The 14495-nt window shown below is 46.1% G+C and overlaps 1 protein-coding gene across 2 annotated transcripts in view; it reads left to right on the top strand.

Moving 5' to 3' along the window:
• fam222ba (family with sequence similarity 222 member Ba) overlaps nt 1–14495 on the top strand; it is a 103387-nt gene that overhangs the window by 65861 nt on the left and 23031 nt on the right. The window lies entirely within an intron of this gene.

Raw genomic sequence — 14495 nt, 5'->3', positions numbered from 1 at the left:
TCTATAAATAGTGCCTAGACGGCAGATGACGCTCTGCTACAGCAAACCTGAGGATCGGAAGTGGATCAGAACCTTAAAGCCGATACCAGATCCTTTAAAAATGCCTTGATGCAGAGTCACTGGATCGGATCGGGATTTCCCTGGTGGATGTAAAGTAAAGTAATGCAGCCACTAGAGGGCAGTTCTAAGTCAAGTCACAACCAGCATGGCAGTGCTGGATGTTGAGTGATTTTTGTGCGGTGTGTCCTGTCCAGTACGTTTCCCTTACCCGATTTGTGCCAAGCATGCGTGCATATGAATAGTGCAAACTGGCCAAGGTGCCGGGTCCACGGTGGTGGTGTTACTGCCCTTGGCTGCTAACTTGACCTCCCTGCTCCTTGCTGGCTGGATCAATTGGTTTTGTAGTAACTGTGAGGGTCTTGTAGTCGGAATGAGGTTAGGACAGGGAAGGCTGGCGTAAGAACGCATGAGGAACGCTCCTAGCAGCTGGACAGAGCGAATATCTGCACTGTCTGATCGTCCCTAAAGACTGGCTTGGTGGGGAAGAAAAAAACGCTGAATAACTCTCTTCCTCTCTCTCTCTGCTTCCGCTTAAGATAACGCTCACCCCTTTCATCCTCCTATCCGTAACAGTGGGCAGATAAAGTGAGGGTCAGCCTTTTTATCAGGGCTAATATGACCCAAACCGCCTCCTCGCCACCCGTCCAATTCATTGCGTTCTGCAGCAAACAGGACAGCATTCGCTCTGCCTTAAACAGGAAAGGACAGATCCTGTCTCCGTTTGTTCCGCACGGATGCGAACAGCCGGATTTCTGGAGTCCCTTTCGATTAGCATTGGTGAAATTTGAACGGTTCTAGCCGAGCGCTTGTGGTTCCAGGAGGTATCGTTTCCAGCTGTCCTGAGGTTCGCTCGGATGTCTGGACCTGGTGTAAATTCACTGGAATTAAGTGGAGTAAATCGGATTTGTGGTGCCCACCACGAACTGTGCGAGAAGCGTCTCGTCTGGCAGTGGTACATTTTCGTCTCATCATGCCTCTGTGGTTATTCCATTATGACCAACCTGTATATTAATCACCCCCCAACCCCTGCAACCTCCCCATTCCATCAAATGGGAAGTGTGATTCCAGTTCAGTGGAGCAGCGTCCAGGTGATACTGTTGCCTGGAGATGGAGGATTGGGTTCCAGTGGCTCGTCTCTGGGTTCTGTTGCTGAGCTGGGATGGGGTTTTAACATCCAGGAGGAAGTGTTCACTAATGTGTGTGTATTAGGAATTTTCCTGTGTGGATTTCAGTATTTCTTTATGTTGATATGGGAATTGCAAGGCAGTACAAGGTTATAAATCAAATAGTAACAAAAGTAATGGACGAAAGTATTGGGACACCTGCTTATTCATTGTTTTTTTTTTCTGAAATGAGGGGTATTAAAAAAAGAGAGGTTATCCTGCTTTTGTTGTAACTGTCTCTACTGTCCAGGGGAAAAGGCGTTCTACTAGATTTAGGAGCATAGCTGTCAGGATTTGATTGCCTACAGCAGCAAGAGCATCACTGAGGTCAGGATGTTGGATAATCACTACCCCACATTTTTCCGACTCATTCAAACATCATCCTAGAAATATTGCATGGAGCACCATCCATCACTCCAGATAACACAGTTCTTCCAATGCTTCACGGCTAAATGCTGGGGGGCTTTTTACCCCTCTAGCCCACACCTGGCATTAGGCATGGAGCCAAAAGATTCATGTTTATCTGCTCCAGAGAGTCCTATTGTATTCTCAGTACTTCTCTACAAGGACAAGACAAGGTGTGTGTGTGTGCGCGCATTTGCACATCTGCATCTGCAAAGGGATAACTTGGAGTAGCTGAATGTATTTATTAGAAGGGGTGTCCACAAACATTTGGACATACAGTATATTACATTTTAAGCTGTTGGCTATTCTCAGAATGAAGTGCACTGATTTTCCTTTCAGGCCGGTGTGAAACTAGCCAGCTGAAGAGATGGTAAGGCCGAATGGCTTGAGAAAGCTTTTAGCCTAGCACAGATACCAACTAGCTTCTGTGGCTGTCGCTTCCTCGTGCCCTGCTTTTGACTCCCCCTTCCCCAGATCAGGCCTCAAGGACACCACATTTGCGAGGCCTAGTGTGCATAGCAACCCATTTTCTGATACCCAACCGGTCCTGCGGGGGAGCAGGCGGTGTGCTGCTTAGCTGAAGCACAGTCACAGCAAAGATTGTCTCAGACAACTGGCTACGGTACCACAAATAGCTCAATCTAAGTGGATGTTGTGTTTTACTGCTTTATCAGTTTTGATTATGGCTATTAGGACTCTGCTAGTGGGCTGGGTTTATGCAAATTATGTGGGCGTGGCAATAATGAGTCAGGACTGTTGCATCACAATTTTGGAGTTTCGGCTCATTTTACAGCTTATTCAACTATTCCAAGGTGAAAACAGTTCTCCATTCTAGGGCACCTTTAATTGGGATGATCTCTCCGGTACTGTTCAGCACGTTTTATTATTTTTCCTGCTCCTACAACACCTGTTTCACGTTTCCCACAAGCTTAGCAAGACTCATCATCTTAACTGGTAGAGACAGTGTTCAGGGTGATGCTCACTCTACCATTTAACACTGATCTTGTGTTAGGATGCTTTTGGGAAAACCCAGCCCAGTTTATTAACGAGACCTTCTGGGATTGGAGGGTGTGTGTATGAGTTGGAGCAGGAAAACACTAAATCCTGTAACAGCAAGTACTGAGCTATATATATATATATATATAATCCTGCATTTTAGTAATGCAACATTGGAATTTTTAACCTTTTATGCTCTGTGACTTTTATTATACATTAAAGATAATTGGGATATTATATAATAAATAACTAATTGGGAGCTACATACAAAGCAGTGCCAACTTAAGTTATACCAGTGGGGAGGGGAAGCTAGTTCTTCTGAATAGTTATTTACATTTACATTTTAGGTGGGTCACTGTAGTGTTAGGAGTCTTGCCCAAGGACTCTTAGTAGTGTAGTGCAGCATAGTCACCCAGACCAGGAATCGAACCCCAGTCTCCCACATGGTGTGGTAGCTCACTGGCCGGTAGTGGTGTTATCTGTTGTGCCACACCAACCACACTTTTTGAGATGTTAAAGATATTTAGTAGTTTGGTGTGAAATTTGGTTGATTGAGAGACTTCCCAGTTTGTTTTTGTGTTTTCTGTACTGGTGATGGGAACCAGGGTCAAACACATGTCAATTTAACTTACATCCTGACATTACAGGGCTTATTTCTCAGATTCAGGGATTCAGCCTAGTTTTGGACTACACAGCATGCTGAATGAAGACTTCCCATTGAGGGCACCAGCTTCTGCAGGACCAGGCTTAATCCCTATCTGGGGAAATTGACCCTATATGCCAGTACCTAAAATATTATCTTAATTCAGTTTCCAGTATTGTTTCCTCCCTATTCACACAGATAGAAGCCTGCCCTCGTGTGCCTGGAAATAACTGCACAGCGGCGATGTGAAAGATGGCCGCCAAGTGAACAGACTTGCCCATAAGGACTTTAAGGCTGTGGGTATCCGGGTTGGCCGGTATCACAGTTAGGACTTGCCCAATGAAAGGCTTCCAGAGTTCCACTCTTCTACTGATTGTGGAAATCGACAGCGATTGTCTGGGAGCTCCAGCGTTTTGTTCTTCACACCTATGCTGCGTCGTGATTGGACACTAGCGGTGTGTATTGATTAGTTGTGCAGCCTCGTGTTGCTTGGCCCCTCTTTTACAGGGGTAGAAGGAGAGCTGTTTCCAGGGTCTGTTTTTTTTTTTTTAGTTTTGCAATCTCCGTCTTCCCTCAATACATCCTCCTCTCTTACTCTCCATGTGTACGTGTGTACGTATGTGTGTGTGTGTGTGTGTGTGTGTGTGTGTGTGTGTGTGTGTGTGTTCCTCTCTTCTATCCCTATATCGTCTAGTCTTTAAAGCCGACATGCCCCATAGGTAGCAACGTTATTACCGCAGCGTGACCTTTACGCAGTCTCCTCCAGATTATATCTATCATATGCAGACTTGCTGTCTGTTTATGTGATTGTGTGTGTAGATACAGCCGGCTCGGCTATTACGCTTTATCTTCCTCTGCGGCCGTCTCATTTATTGCCATCCGAGCTGCTCTCTTTCTGCTCAGGTCTGTGTGAAAGAGTGCACGGCAGCGGCGGCGGCAGCGAGGCGAGCGCGAGAGCAAGAAAGAAAGAGATATTATGTCTTATTGGGAAACCTGGCAGCTTTAATAGGGTGTCTTTATTTCTCATTATCGTCCTGGAGAAGCATCCGTCCTCTTTCAGCAGCTCTATTCCTGTAACCCGATATCACAAACTCCTCTCTTTCCCTTCCCTCCCCCTTTCGCCTCGCTTAATCCTTGTCATACTTGTTCAGGAGAAGCGTTGGCACTTTCATAGATTAAACAAGCCTCGAAAGGGAGAGAGAGAGAGAGAAAGGGAGAGAGAGAGATAGAGGGAAAAAAAAAGAAAAACCCTTGAAATGGAGCCGTGCACGCACCTCCAAATCCTTCAGGATGGAGAAGGAACACGTCAGGCCAATTAGAGCTAATGCGTGGTGACGCGGTGAATCGAGGGCAAGGGATTGGTGCCATATGGCAGAGCAAGCTTCAAATCAAGAGGCAAGCGGAGCTGGAGGGGAGTGATGGGTGAGGACAGGGGAAATAGGTGAGTGATACGGAGTCAGCAGAGGAGAGAGAGTGAGAGGAGACATGGGAAGAGAACAAAGAGGAGCGATAGAGAGTGAGAAAGGGAGAGGAAATGGGATAGGCAAGGGAAAGGAAGTGAACAGGAGAGGGAGAGGGGTGGTGAAAGAAATAGAGAAGTGGGGATAGAGAGATAAAGCAAAAGGGAGAGGGGGAATGGAGGAAGAGACAGACGCTGAGAGAAATGAAGGATGAGATGGGAAAGAGTGGGGAAAAGTACTGGGTGAAGAAAAAGAACGGGGTGACGGAAGGGTTGTGGGATATAAAGAAAGACTGGCGGACAGAAAGAGATCAGAAGAGATTAGAGAAGAAAAAGAAGGAGAGGAGGGATATAAACGATTAGGGAGAGAGAAAGAGGGATGAGAAAAGGAGGCGAGAGAGAGAGAGGGATGGAAAAAGATGGAGAGAGAAAGGGATGGAAAAAGATGGAGAGAGAGAGGGATGGGAAAAGATGGAGAGAGTGAGAGGGATGGAAAAAGATGGAGAGAGAGAGGGATGGGAAAAGATGGAGAGAGTGAGAGGGATGGAAAAAGATGGAGAGAGAGAGAGCGAGAGAGATGGGAAAAGATGGAGAGAGAGAGAGAGAGAGAGGGATGGGAAAAGATGGAGAGAGAGAGAGAGAGGGATGGGAAAAGATGGAGAGAGAGAGAGAGAGGGATGGAAAAAGATGGAGAGAGAGAGAGGGATTGGAAAAGATGGAGAGAGAGAGAGGGATTGGAAAAGATGGAGAGAGAGAGATGGATGGAAAAAGGTGGAGAGAGAGAGAGAGAGCGAGAGAGATGGGAAAAGATGGAGAGAGAGAGAGAGAGAGAGGGATGGGGAAAAGATGGAGAGAGAGAGAGAGGGATGGGAAAAGATGGAGAGAGAGAGAGAGAGGGATGGAAAAAGATGGAGAGAGAGAGAGGGATTGGAAAAGATGGAGAGAGAGAGAGGGATTGGAAAAGATGGAGAGAGAGAGATGGATGGAAAAAGGTGGAGAGAGAGAGAGAGAGCGAGAGAGATGGGAAAAGATGGGGAGAGAGAGAGAGAGAGAGAGAGAGAGAGAGAGAGAGAGAGAGAGAGAGAGGGATGGGAAAAGATGGAGAGAGAGAGAGAGGGATGGGAAAAGATGGAGAGAGAGAGAGAGAGGGATGGAAAAAGATGGAGAGAGAGAGAGGGATTGGAAAAGATGGAGAGAGAGAGAGAGAGGGATGGAAAAAGATGGAGAGAGAGAGAGGGATTGGAAAAGATGGAGAGAGAGAGATGGATGGAAAAAGGTGGAGAGAGAGAGAGAGAGAGAGAGAGAGCGAGAGAGATGGGAAAAGATGGGAAAAGATGGAGAGAGAGAGAGAGAGAGAGCGAGCGAGAGAGATGGGAAAAGATGGAGAGAGAGAGAGAGAGGGGGATGGGAAAAGATGGAGAGAGAGATGGATGGAAAAAGATGGAGAGAGAGAGAGAGAGAGAAATGGGAAAAGATGGAGAGAGAGAGAGAGGGATGGGAAAAGATGGAGAGAGAGAGAGGGATGGAAAAAGATGGAGAGAGAGAGGGATGGGAAAAGATGGAGAGAGAGAGAGAGAGAGGGAGATGGGAAAAGATGGAGGGAGAGAGAGAGAGAGAGATGGGAAAAGATGGAGAGAGAGAGAGGGATGGGAAAAGATGGAGAGAGAGAGAGGGATGGGAAAAGAGAGAGGGATAGGAAGAGTGTAATTGGGGGGGTAGAGAAAAGAATTGGGGAGACATGGAGAAAGAAAGAGGGATGGAAAAGATGGAGATGGAAAGAGACATGGGAAGAGAAAGTTAGAGAAAGAAATTGGAAGAGTAAAGGAGAGAAAGTGGGATGGAGAGAGAACGAGGGATGTGGCAGTAGAGAAAGGAATGGGAAGAGATGGAGGGAGAGAAAGTGGGGTGGGATGAGATGGAGGGAGAGAAAGTGGGGTGGGATGAGATGGAGGGAGAGAAAGTGGGGTGGGAAGAGATGGAGGGAGAGAAAGTGGGGTGGGAAGAGATGGAGGGAGAGAAAGTGGGGTGGGAAGAGATGGAGGGAGAGAAAGTGGGGTGCGATGAGATGGAGGGAGAGAAAGTGGGGTGGGATGAGATGGAGGGAGATGAAATCTACAGAGAGGGGGATTGAGAGAGCGGGATGGAGATGGAGAAAGAGGGCTGGGGCAGGAATAGACATAGACTGAATGGAAGAAGAACAGAGTTGGAGAGAAAGACGAATCGAGAGAGATCGAGACATGGAAAGGGAAGAGAGATGGAGAGAGAGAGAGAGAGAGAGAGCGAGGGATTGGGAAAGAGTGGAGGGAAGTGGGTCGAGAGAGGGATGGACGAGGGAGCTTAAAAGCCTCAGGCTTATCTCGGTGTGCTGTGGTCTCTGTGGCATGTTAGCAGCGTGAGGAAAGAGAGCTGGGCGAGAGACATGCATCAGCACTGTAGATGGATGTGCGGCTACTGTATGGATGCATGCATTTATCCTCTGGTGATGCTCCTACAGCTGCAGTGTTTTCCTTTTTTTCCTCATACAAGTCTTTCAAATGATGTTCAGCTTTTCAATATTGTCAAACTGGAGCCGGAGCTTTCGCAAAGCTAATGTAGCAGCGCTGTCTGTCACGCCAATAAAGCAGCCGGAATTGAATTAAACTGCAGAGAGAGAGAAAGAGAGAGAGAATATATAAAGGAGAGAGCATCAAAGAGGGCGAGCAAGATGCTGAACTTCCCACATTGTTCGTAGCCTGCTTTTATCCCCCTCCCCTCAGGTGTCTCAGGTCTCTCTCTCTCTCTCTCTCTCTCTCTCTCTTTTGCTCTCGTTCTCTCTAAAAGAGAGAGAGCGTGTGTGTGTGTGTGTGTGTGTGTGTGTGTGTGTTTGTGTGGTCCTCTGTATGCTCTCAGGAGTGTGTGTGAGTGTGTCTGCTTCATTAGTGCTTGTTTTCACCCCCACCAGGAGGATTTAAATGAGCCATCGCTCTGACCTTTAGACATCACTCTCTCTCTTTGCTCTCTCCCTCCCTCTCTCGTCCAGGTCTGCTCCTCTAAGCCCTCTGACGGCGGGGGTACGGCCCTGTCAAGGCTGTTTGTTGGATAATTGCCTCTCGTGTGAGCTGTTTGTCTCCTTTTATTTATTCCACGACTTATTTATTTAATTTCCGTGCGAGAGGTGACTGAGCACATGGCCTTTTTTTTTTTTTTTTATAAACAGGGGTGGTGAGAGGTGGGGGTGGGGGTGGGGGTGTGTGGGGGGGGTGGCGCTATAAAGCGAGAGAATGTGTCTGCTAGACACAAATGACCAGCCATTAGCGTGCCACTGCTGCTTTTGTTCCTCAGGCGAAGCGTGTCTGCCGCTGTGAATACTGTAATTGAATTGACTGGGGCTGCCGCCTTCATCGCCATTAAAAGCCTGGAAAGCGAGCAGGTCCGAGTCTGTACGAGTCGCCACCGGCAGCGCTGTCCCTTAGGCCGGCTTGTCAATAGGGCTTGTATTCAATACTTGTAATGGTTAAGACTGAAAGACTTCAGTATGATCGATGGGTGTCGGCTATTTTAGGCCCGAGTCACCTCCAATCCTTTGTTTTTTCTGCTGCGCTCTAGCAGAGAGCCCTCTGGCGCCCCCTAGGTGCCATTATTGGACATTGTTCCAAGCCTGCAGCAGTGAGGAGCAATTTAACCTTCTGGTGGCCTTTTTGTCAAGGAGGAAATATGGTAACTTCTTCAAAGCTTACATTTATACACTGTATCAGCCATAACATTATAACGTTTAAATTATTATTCTGCCATGAAAAAAAACACTGATTCTCTATCTGCAGTGGCACCTGTCGAGGGGTGGACGGGGTGGACACCTGTCGAGGGTTGGTGATCATATCAGGCAGCAGCCGAACATGTCTTGTGATGTGTTTTAAAAAAAACTAACAAAAAAAAAAACCCCAGAACAACAGGAAAAATGAGCAAGCATAAGAATCTGATGAATTGTGATGGCTAGACGACTGGGTCAGAACTTCTCCAAAACATCAGGCAGGTACTGTGGGTTTTTTTCTGGTATGCAGTGGTCTGTACATACCAAAAGTGCTCCAAGAAAGGACAGTGAAACGTGAACTGTGAAAAGGCGGCAGGGTCATGAGCACCTAAGGCTCATTAATGCGGTCCATGGAGGCCCAACCTCACGACTTACCTCAAATGGTCAGATCTGTTGTGGCGGCACAAGGGGACCTACTACCTACTCATTATTCGAAAGGTGGTATTAATGTTATGGCTGCTCTCTTTGTGTGTGATTTTATTATATATATATATATACACACACACACACACACACAGTCTGAACAAAAACACACACATCTACACACAACCCTGAGAGGGTTCACCTTCACTAATTGCTGAAGTGCCCATTTTCCAGTTATGTGCTCAGAAGTGGAGCTTTTTTGCCAAAGTCGTTTAGAGGCAATGTCAGGCGAGGTCACTTGGCCCCGTGATGTTTTTTTTTTTGTTGCAACTGAGCTGCACTTCGTTTGTTATCGGTGTCACCTCTGAAGAATGAAGCTTGCAGATTCAAAATAAAAGTTCTCTTTAACACCAACGAATGTGAGCATTTGTAAGTAAGTGTGTGTGTGTGTGTGTGTGTGTGTGTGTGCAGTTTCCAATCAGTGGGCTGGAAAATGACACACGACTCTAGAAAAGATCTGTCGACCTTAACCAGGACGCCAGGCTGTGATGCGAGTGCCCCGCTATGCTAATCAGTTGAGCAGGGAAACGCTGGAGGACATGCGGCGCTCCGATCGTGGATCAGCGGGTCCACTGTACAGTTGTTCACATCTTTGGTGGTTTTTCGACTCACGGGTGTGTGGAAGTACTGTACCTGTACTCTGTGGGTTTCTGCTATGTAGCTTCACTCTTTCACAGCTCTTTCCCTCCTGAGAAGCCAGAGAACTGCACTGGCATTTTTCTCTCCTCTGTGGTTTTGCTGAAGCGTGAATGCGGTTGTGATTAATTGTGGGATTGCCGGCTGTCCAGGTGCTTGAAGAGGAACCGTTCCATATGTGAATCAGTTAGGCTATGTTCGGACTGCAGGCAGATCGGATCTGGTGAAATGACCGTCCACGCTGTTACTGGCAGGCGATCACATGGACATCGTGAGACCTCACTATCTGCATGGGCTGCTGTGGTAATGATGTGCTTTCATGTTCAATATACATGCTGTGTGTTCAATTCCAGCAGCAGCTCACCTGATTTACCATCATTAAGCACTGATTCACCAAACCAGGTGCTGGATGATCACTATGAATAATACTAGACTCCATGAGGAGAGCTTTGGAGATGTGTTAATGAACGCAGTGATGGAAAACCACTTTCTGTGGTGTTTATTCTAATGCAGCTTTACACACTCTTGAGATTCATGCTTCATGAGGAGTCACCAGGGATTGTTTTCTAACAAGACAAACAGGAAGACGCTCCACATATGCTCACTACTTGATTGCAGGCCCAAACTACTTGTAGGAGAGACCTTTATTTTGGAAACTAGTTCATACATCGTTGAAGTGGGCATTTTTTTATTTTCTGTTTAAAATGTAGCTATTAATATTTCAAGGTGTTGTAGGCCCACTTGTAGACTGATAGAATACTTAAATACATGATTTTCTTAGTCTACTTCCCAATTACACAAAATGGACAAAAGTATTGGGACACACCTCTTAATCATTGAATTCAGATGTTCCATTCAGTCCCATTGCCACCGGTAAATAAAATCAAGCACCTAGCCCTGCAGTCTGGCCTTCCACAGATTAGTTAAAGACTGGGTGGTTCTAAAGAGCTCACTGAACTCCGGCCTGGTTCTGTAATAGGAGCCGCCGCTACAACAACAAGAAGTCAGCTGGTGAAATTTCCTCCCTCCTAGATCTTCCACTGTACATCAGCTGTAAGTGGTATTATTGAACAGTGGAGGCGTTTAGGAACCACAGCAACTCCCCGTAAAGTTACAGAGCAGGGTCAGGGCCGAGTGCTGAGCTCAGAGCAGAGTGCAGAAAAGTCTCCAACGCTCTGCTGCTGACTCAATAACTGCAGAGCTCCAGACCTGCTGCTGTTAGAGCTGCAGAGCAAAGGGGGCCAGCTCCATATTTATGCCTATGGGTTTAGAATGGGATGTCATAAAAGCTCCTGTAGATGTCCCAATACTTTTGCCCATTTAGTGCATGTACAGTTAAAAAGGTTAAGTGTGAGATTTTATACTTCTACCAATCAGATGTACAGGCAGTGCTTGTATATTAGTCATGTAGATTGTAGCACAATTTCCAGATACATTTTTCACAAAAGTTTGATGCATCTTTTAAAAAAAAAGTAATTAAATTACAAAATACTGTACAATTGCAATACTGTACTGTTGCACCTCCATACACGCTAAATCCACTGTTTACTTTTGCTTCAGAACAAAATCCCTGGCTTTAAGGCGTTTAATTAGCTTCCAAATATTTGACCGGTGCTGAGACACGCTGGACAGATGAGCAAAAGTGTGCAGAAGAATGTCTGAGGGAGAGATCTGGCGAGAGTGATGCACTGCGAGAGGATGAGAGAGAGCGAGCGAGAGAGAGAGAGAGCGGTGAGGGGTGAGGTGGAATTACTCTCCTCTGCCGGCCCCCGGGCCTTGGCTCTCCACGCTGTCCGTGATGCGTTTGATGTTTAATTAAAGTTCAGATTAGGTATCAAACGTGGCCTGACCTGCCGCGGGTGGGTGAGCGGGCTTCAGAATTGAAAGGTGAGAGAGTGACCTGTCTCTGATCCACAGGCAGAGCGGGCAGGATTAGGCTCTATCTGCATGAAGCACACCGCTGGCCCCAGAGCGGGCAGGCTGTGAGCTGATTGAAGCTGTGCGTGTGTGTGTGTGTGTGTGTGTGTGTGTGTGTGTGTGTGTGTGTGTGTGTGTGTGTGTGTGTGCTAGAGCAGTGGGTCGTGCTGTATTTTTAACACACCACCTCACAGCAATGTCCTCGTCTTGGGGGCACATGACTGTTATCAGTAATTGAAGTAATTGAATGAATGAATTGAATTACAGCAGCACTGTGTAGTATGTCTAACTTACAGCTTACATGAAATCCTAATGACGCTCCTCTGACCGGTCATTACGGCAGCAACAAGCAATTGTTTTGCTTGTTGATAAATCTAGCGATTATTGAAACGAATAGTCGATTATTCGGATTATGAATCGCTCCGTTAGCAAATGACTCATATGCAGCTTTCATGTGGTTTCATGTAGTCTGAAACTCCACTGGTCCACTGGTAGACTAATAGAATACCTACATATATTGTTTTCCTCTTTTTTTTTGACATGGTCTAGCCAGAGCCACAATATTGTCAACTTTCCACAATTCAGGGCGAAACCAGCAAGCTAATTGGCTATTTTTGTTGGAAGACGGGCCTTTATCCGTAACCTGTAAGCTAATTGGCTCTTTTTGTTGGAAGACGGGCCTTTATCCGTAACCTGTAAGCTAATTGGCTCTTTTTGCAGAAAGGCGGGGCTTTATTTGTAAACAAGCGCAATTTTGAGCGTTACATGAACTGCTAACCAGAATTTCAAGCAGTGACTGCTCTCCTCATTTATAACATCTCTGGGATGACTTATTTTAGGATTCACATTTTTACTCTCACGCTCATATGAGACTTGACGCTCCACTTGCGCTGCAAACGTGTGGCCATGTTTTCTTATGGCTTGGTACCGGTTTTATCTACAAGCCCCCGTCCATTGACGTGACCAACTGCTTCTCAGTCTGTATGTTTTCCCTGCAGCTCTGCATCCAGGTTGAGGGCATTATTACTATAAACAGTAAAAGCTGTTTATAGTCCCTCTGCTGTGGGTAACTTTGGCTCTTAATCTCTGGTTCTACTGTTAGATTAGTTGCCAAATAGTTGTTGATTTTATTCGACTGAAGTCGACTCATCTTTGCACCCCTACTGTAATAAAGACAGCTGTGTCTCTGTACATGCTACTCCGGGCTGCAAAAACTACAGTGCGGTGCGTTGGTGAGAACTGTGTAACGTTACAACTACTAATCTATAAATGTAACCTTGATTAAAGCCTGAGAATGTGCACTTTAAGCATGTGTTAATGGTTTAGGTAAGACTGATCAACTCTTGAGTACAGAGGAACACGCAGACGAACGCCGTCAGACGAACACGCCACACAAATTGACAACAGGCACTACATTTCCCATAATTCCCCTGCGTCTTTCCAACTCTTTCATTCATGGGCAGTGTATTTCGGGTCATTTAGCAGAGTAATGGACATTCGTGCACATTGTCTGCCAGACAACAGGTGAAGTAATGATGAATTATTGCTAAGTGTTTTGGTTAAGACCATTTATAACCATATAAAATACCTATAATCAAGTATAGTAAAGGAGTAGAAGTACTTCACTACTGTACTGAAGTACTAAATACTGTATCTGTATTTACTGCAGTATTATTCTGTTCTCCTGCTTCCACTTTTACTTCACTGCGTATGTTGGATGAGTTTAATACTTTTACTCTTATGTTGTTTATGTGCTGCATCGTTACTCGCTACCATTATAAAATACTACGAATCATTTCAAACCCACATTATCACCTCCAGATCACTAGGTGGCGCTGTCACCGGGTTTGATGAAGCTGCCTCAACATTGAGCAGAGCGGGCGATCGAGCTGTGAGCGAGCATGCTGCCGTTCTTCCTCTCTCTCTCTGCTGCTGCAGTGAGGACACTAACGCTAGAGCTAATGTTAGTTTATTTAGAGACTGAAGAACCTCCATCTTCACCTCCTGCAAATACTCGTATGTGCTCTAATGGCCTGAGCTCTTTGAGCTGTGGTTGAGTTTACAGAGAGTGAAGCTCAGGGGTTTGAGCTGCTCTCCTCACTGGTTGTACAGATGAAGCTCTTGTATGTGGCGGTTGAGTCAGGTCTGCTCAGCTCTCTCTCTCTCTCTCTCTTCTGGGCGAGTTTGTTTAGAGAGTGAACTGAAGACTCGTGTTCATGAACTCTGTCTTCTACAGTCCCGTCCTTCTACTACAGCCAGAGGAACTGAGACAGTGCTTAAGTCTCAGCATTTACAATAATATAAACACTGAGACTCAGACTTCTGACTGATTTCTGTAAGAACTACAGAACTCAAGACAAGACGACCATATTTACCATTAATGGCAAACACAGATGGAATGTGGCTTCCGCTTTTATCCCATCCCTGCAGCGAACACACACACACACACACCAGTGAAACACACACAGAGGACAGTGAGCACACGTGCCCGGAGCGGTGGGCAGCCATTGCTGCAGCGCCCAGGGAGCAGAGAGGGACCCAGCGGTGGCAGCTTGCTGAGCCCGGGTATCGAACCCACAACCCTGTCATCAATAGCATGGAGCTCTACTCTAACCGCTGAGCCACCACTGCCCCTAATACAGTACAATACTCGTACTTTTACTTTCAGTACATTTTAGAATAATCCACTCGTAATACTTAAGTACAGAAAATGTTGAATACTTTAGTACTGCCACTGAAGTCTGGAGCTTAAGGAGCACTTCTACTTTTACTCAAGTGTGGGTCTCTAGTACTTTATATATGTCTGACAATAATACATATTAGACCACTGAAGCAAAGGCGTTGATTAGGCTAGCATCAGTTGCATTAGCATAAGCTTTACTTATGCATTGCTAGTAACACGGGCATTGATAACACAAGCTTGCAGAATGAGTGTCGTAATATATCGCCAGTATAGCAGAGTTCTCACACTTTTATGCTGCAGAGGAATGATTTAATGTATATGTG

This window comes from Salminus brasiliensis, chromosome 1 (genome assembly GCF_030463535.1).
Source record: "Salminus brasiliensis chromosome 1, fSalBra1.hap2, whole genome shotgun sequence".
Classification (NCBI taxonomy): Eukaryota; Metazoa; Chordata; class Actinopteri; order Characiformes; family Bryconidae; genus Salminus; species Salminus brasiliensis.
The sequence above is the reverse complement of the archived record's forward strand: the minus strand, read 5'-3'. Positions and strand labels throughout refer to the sequence as shown.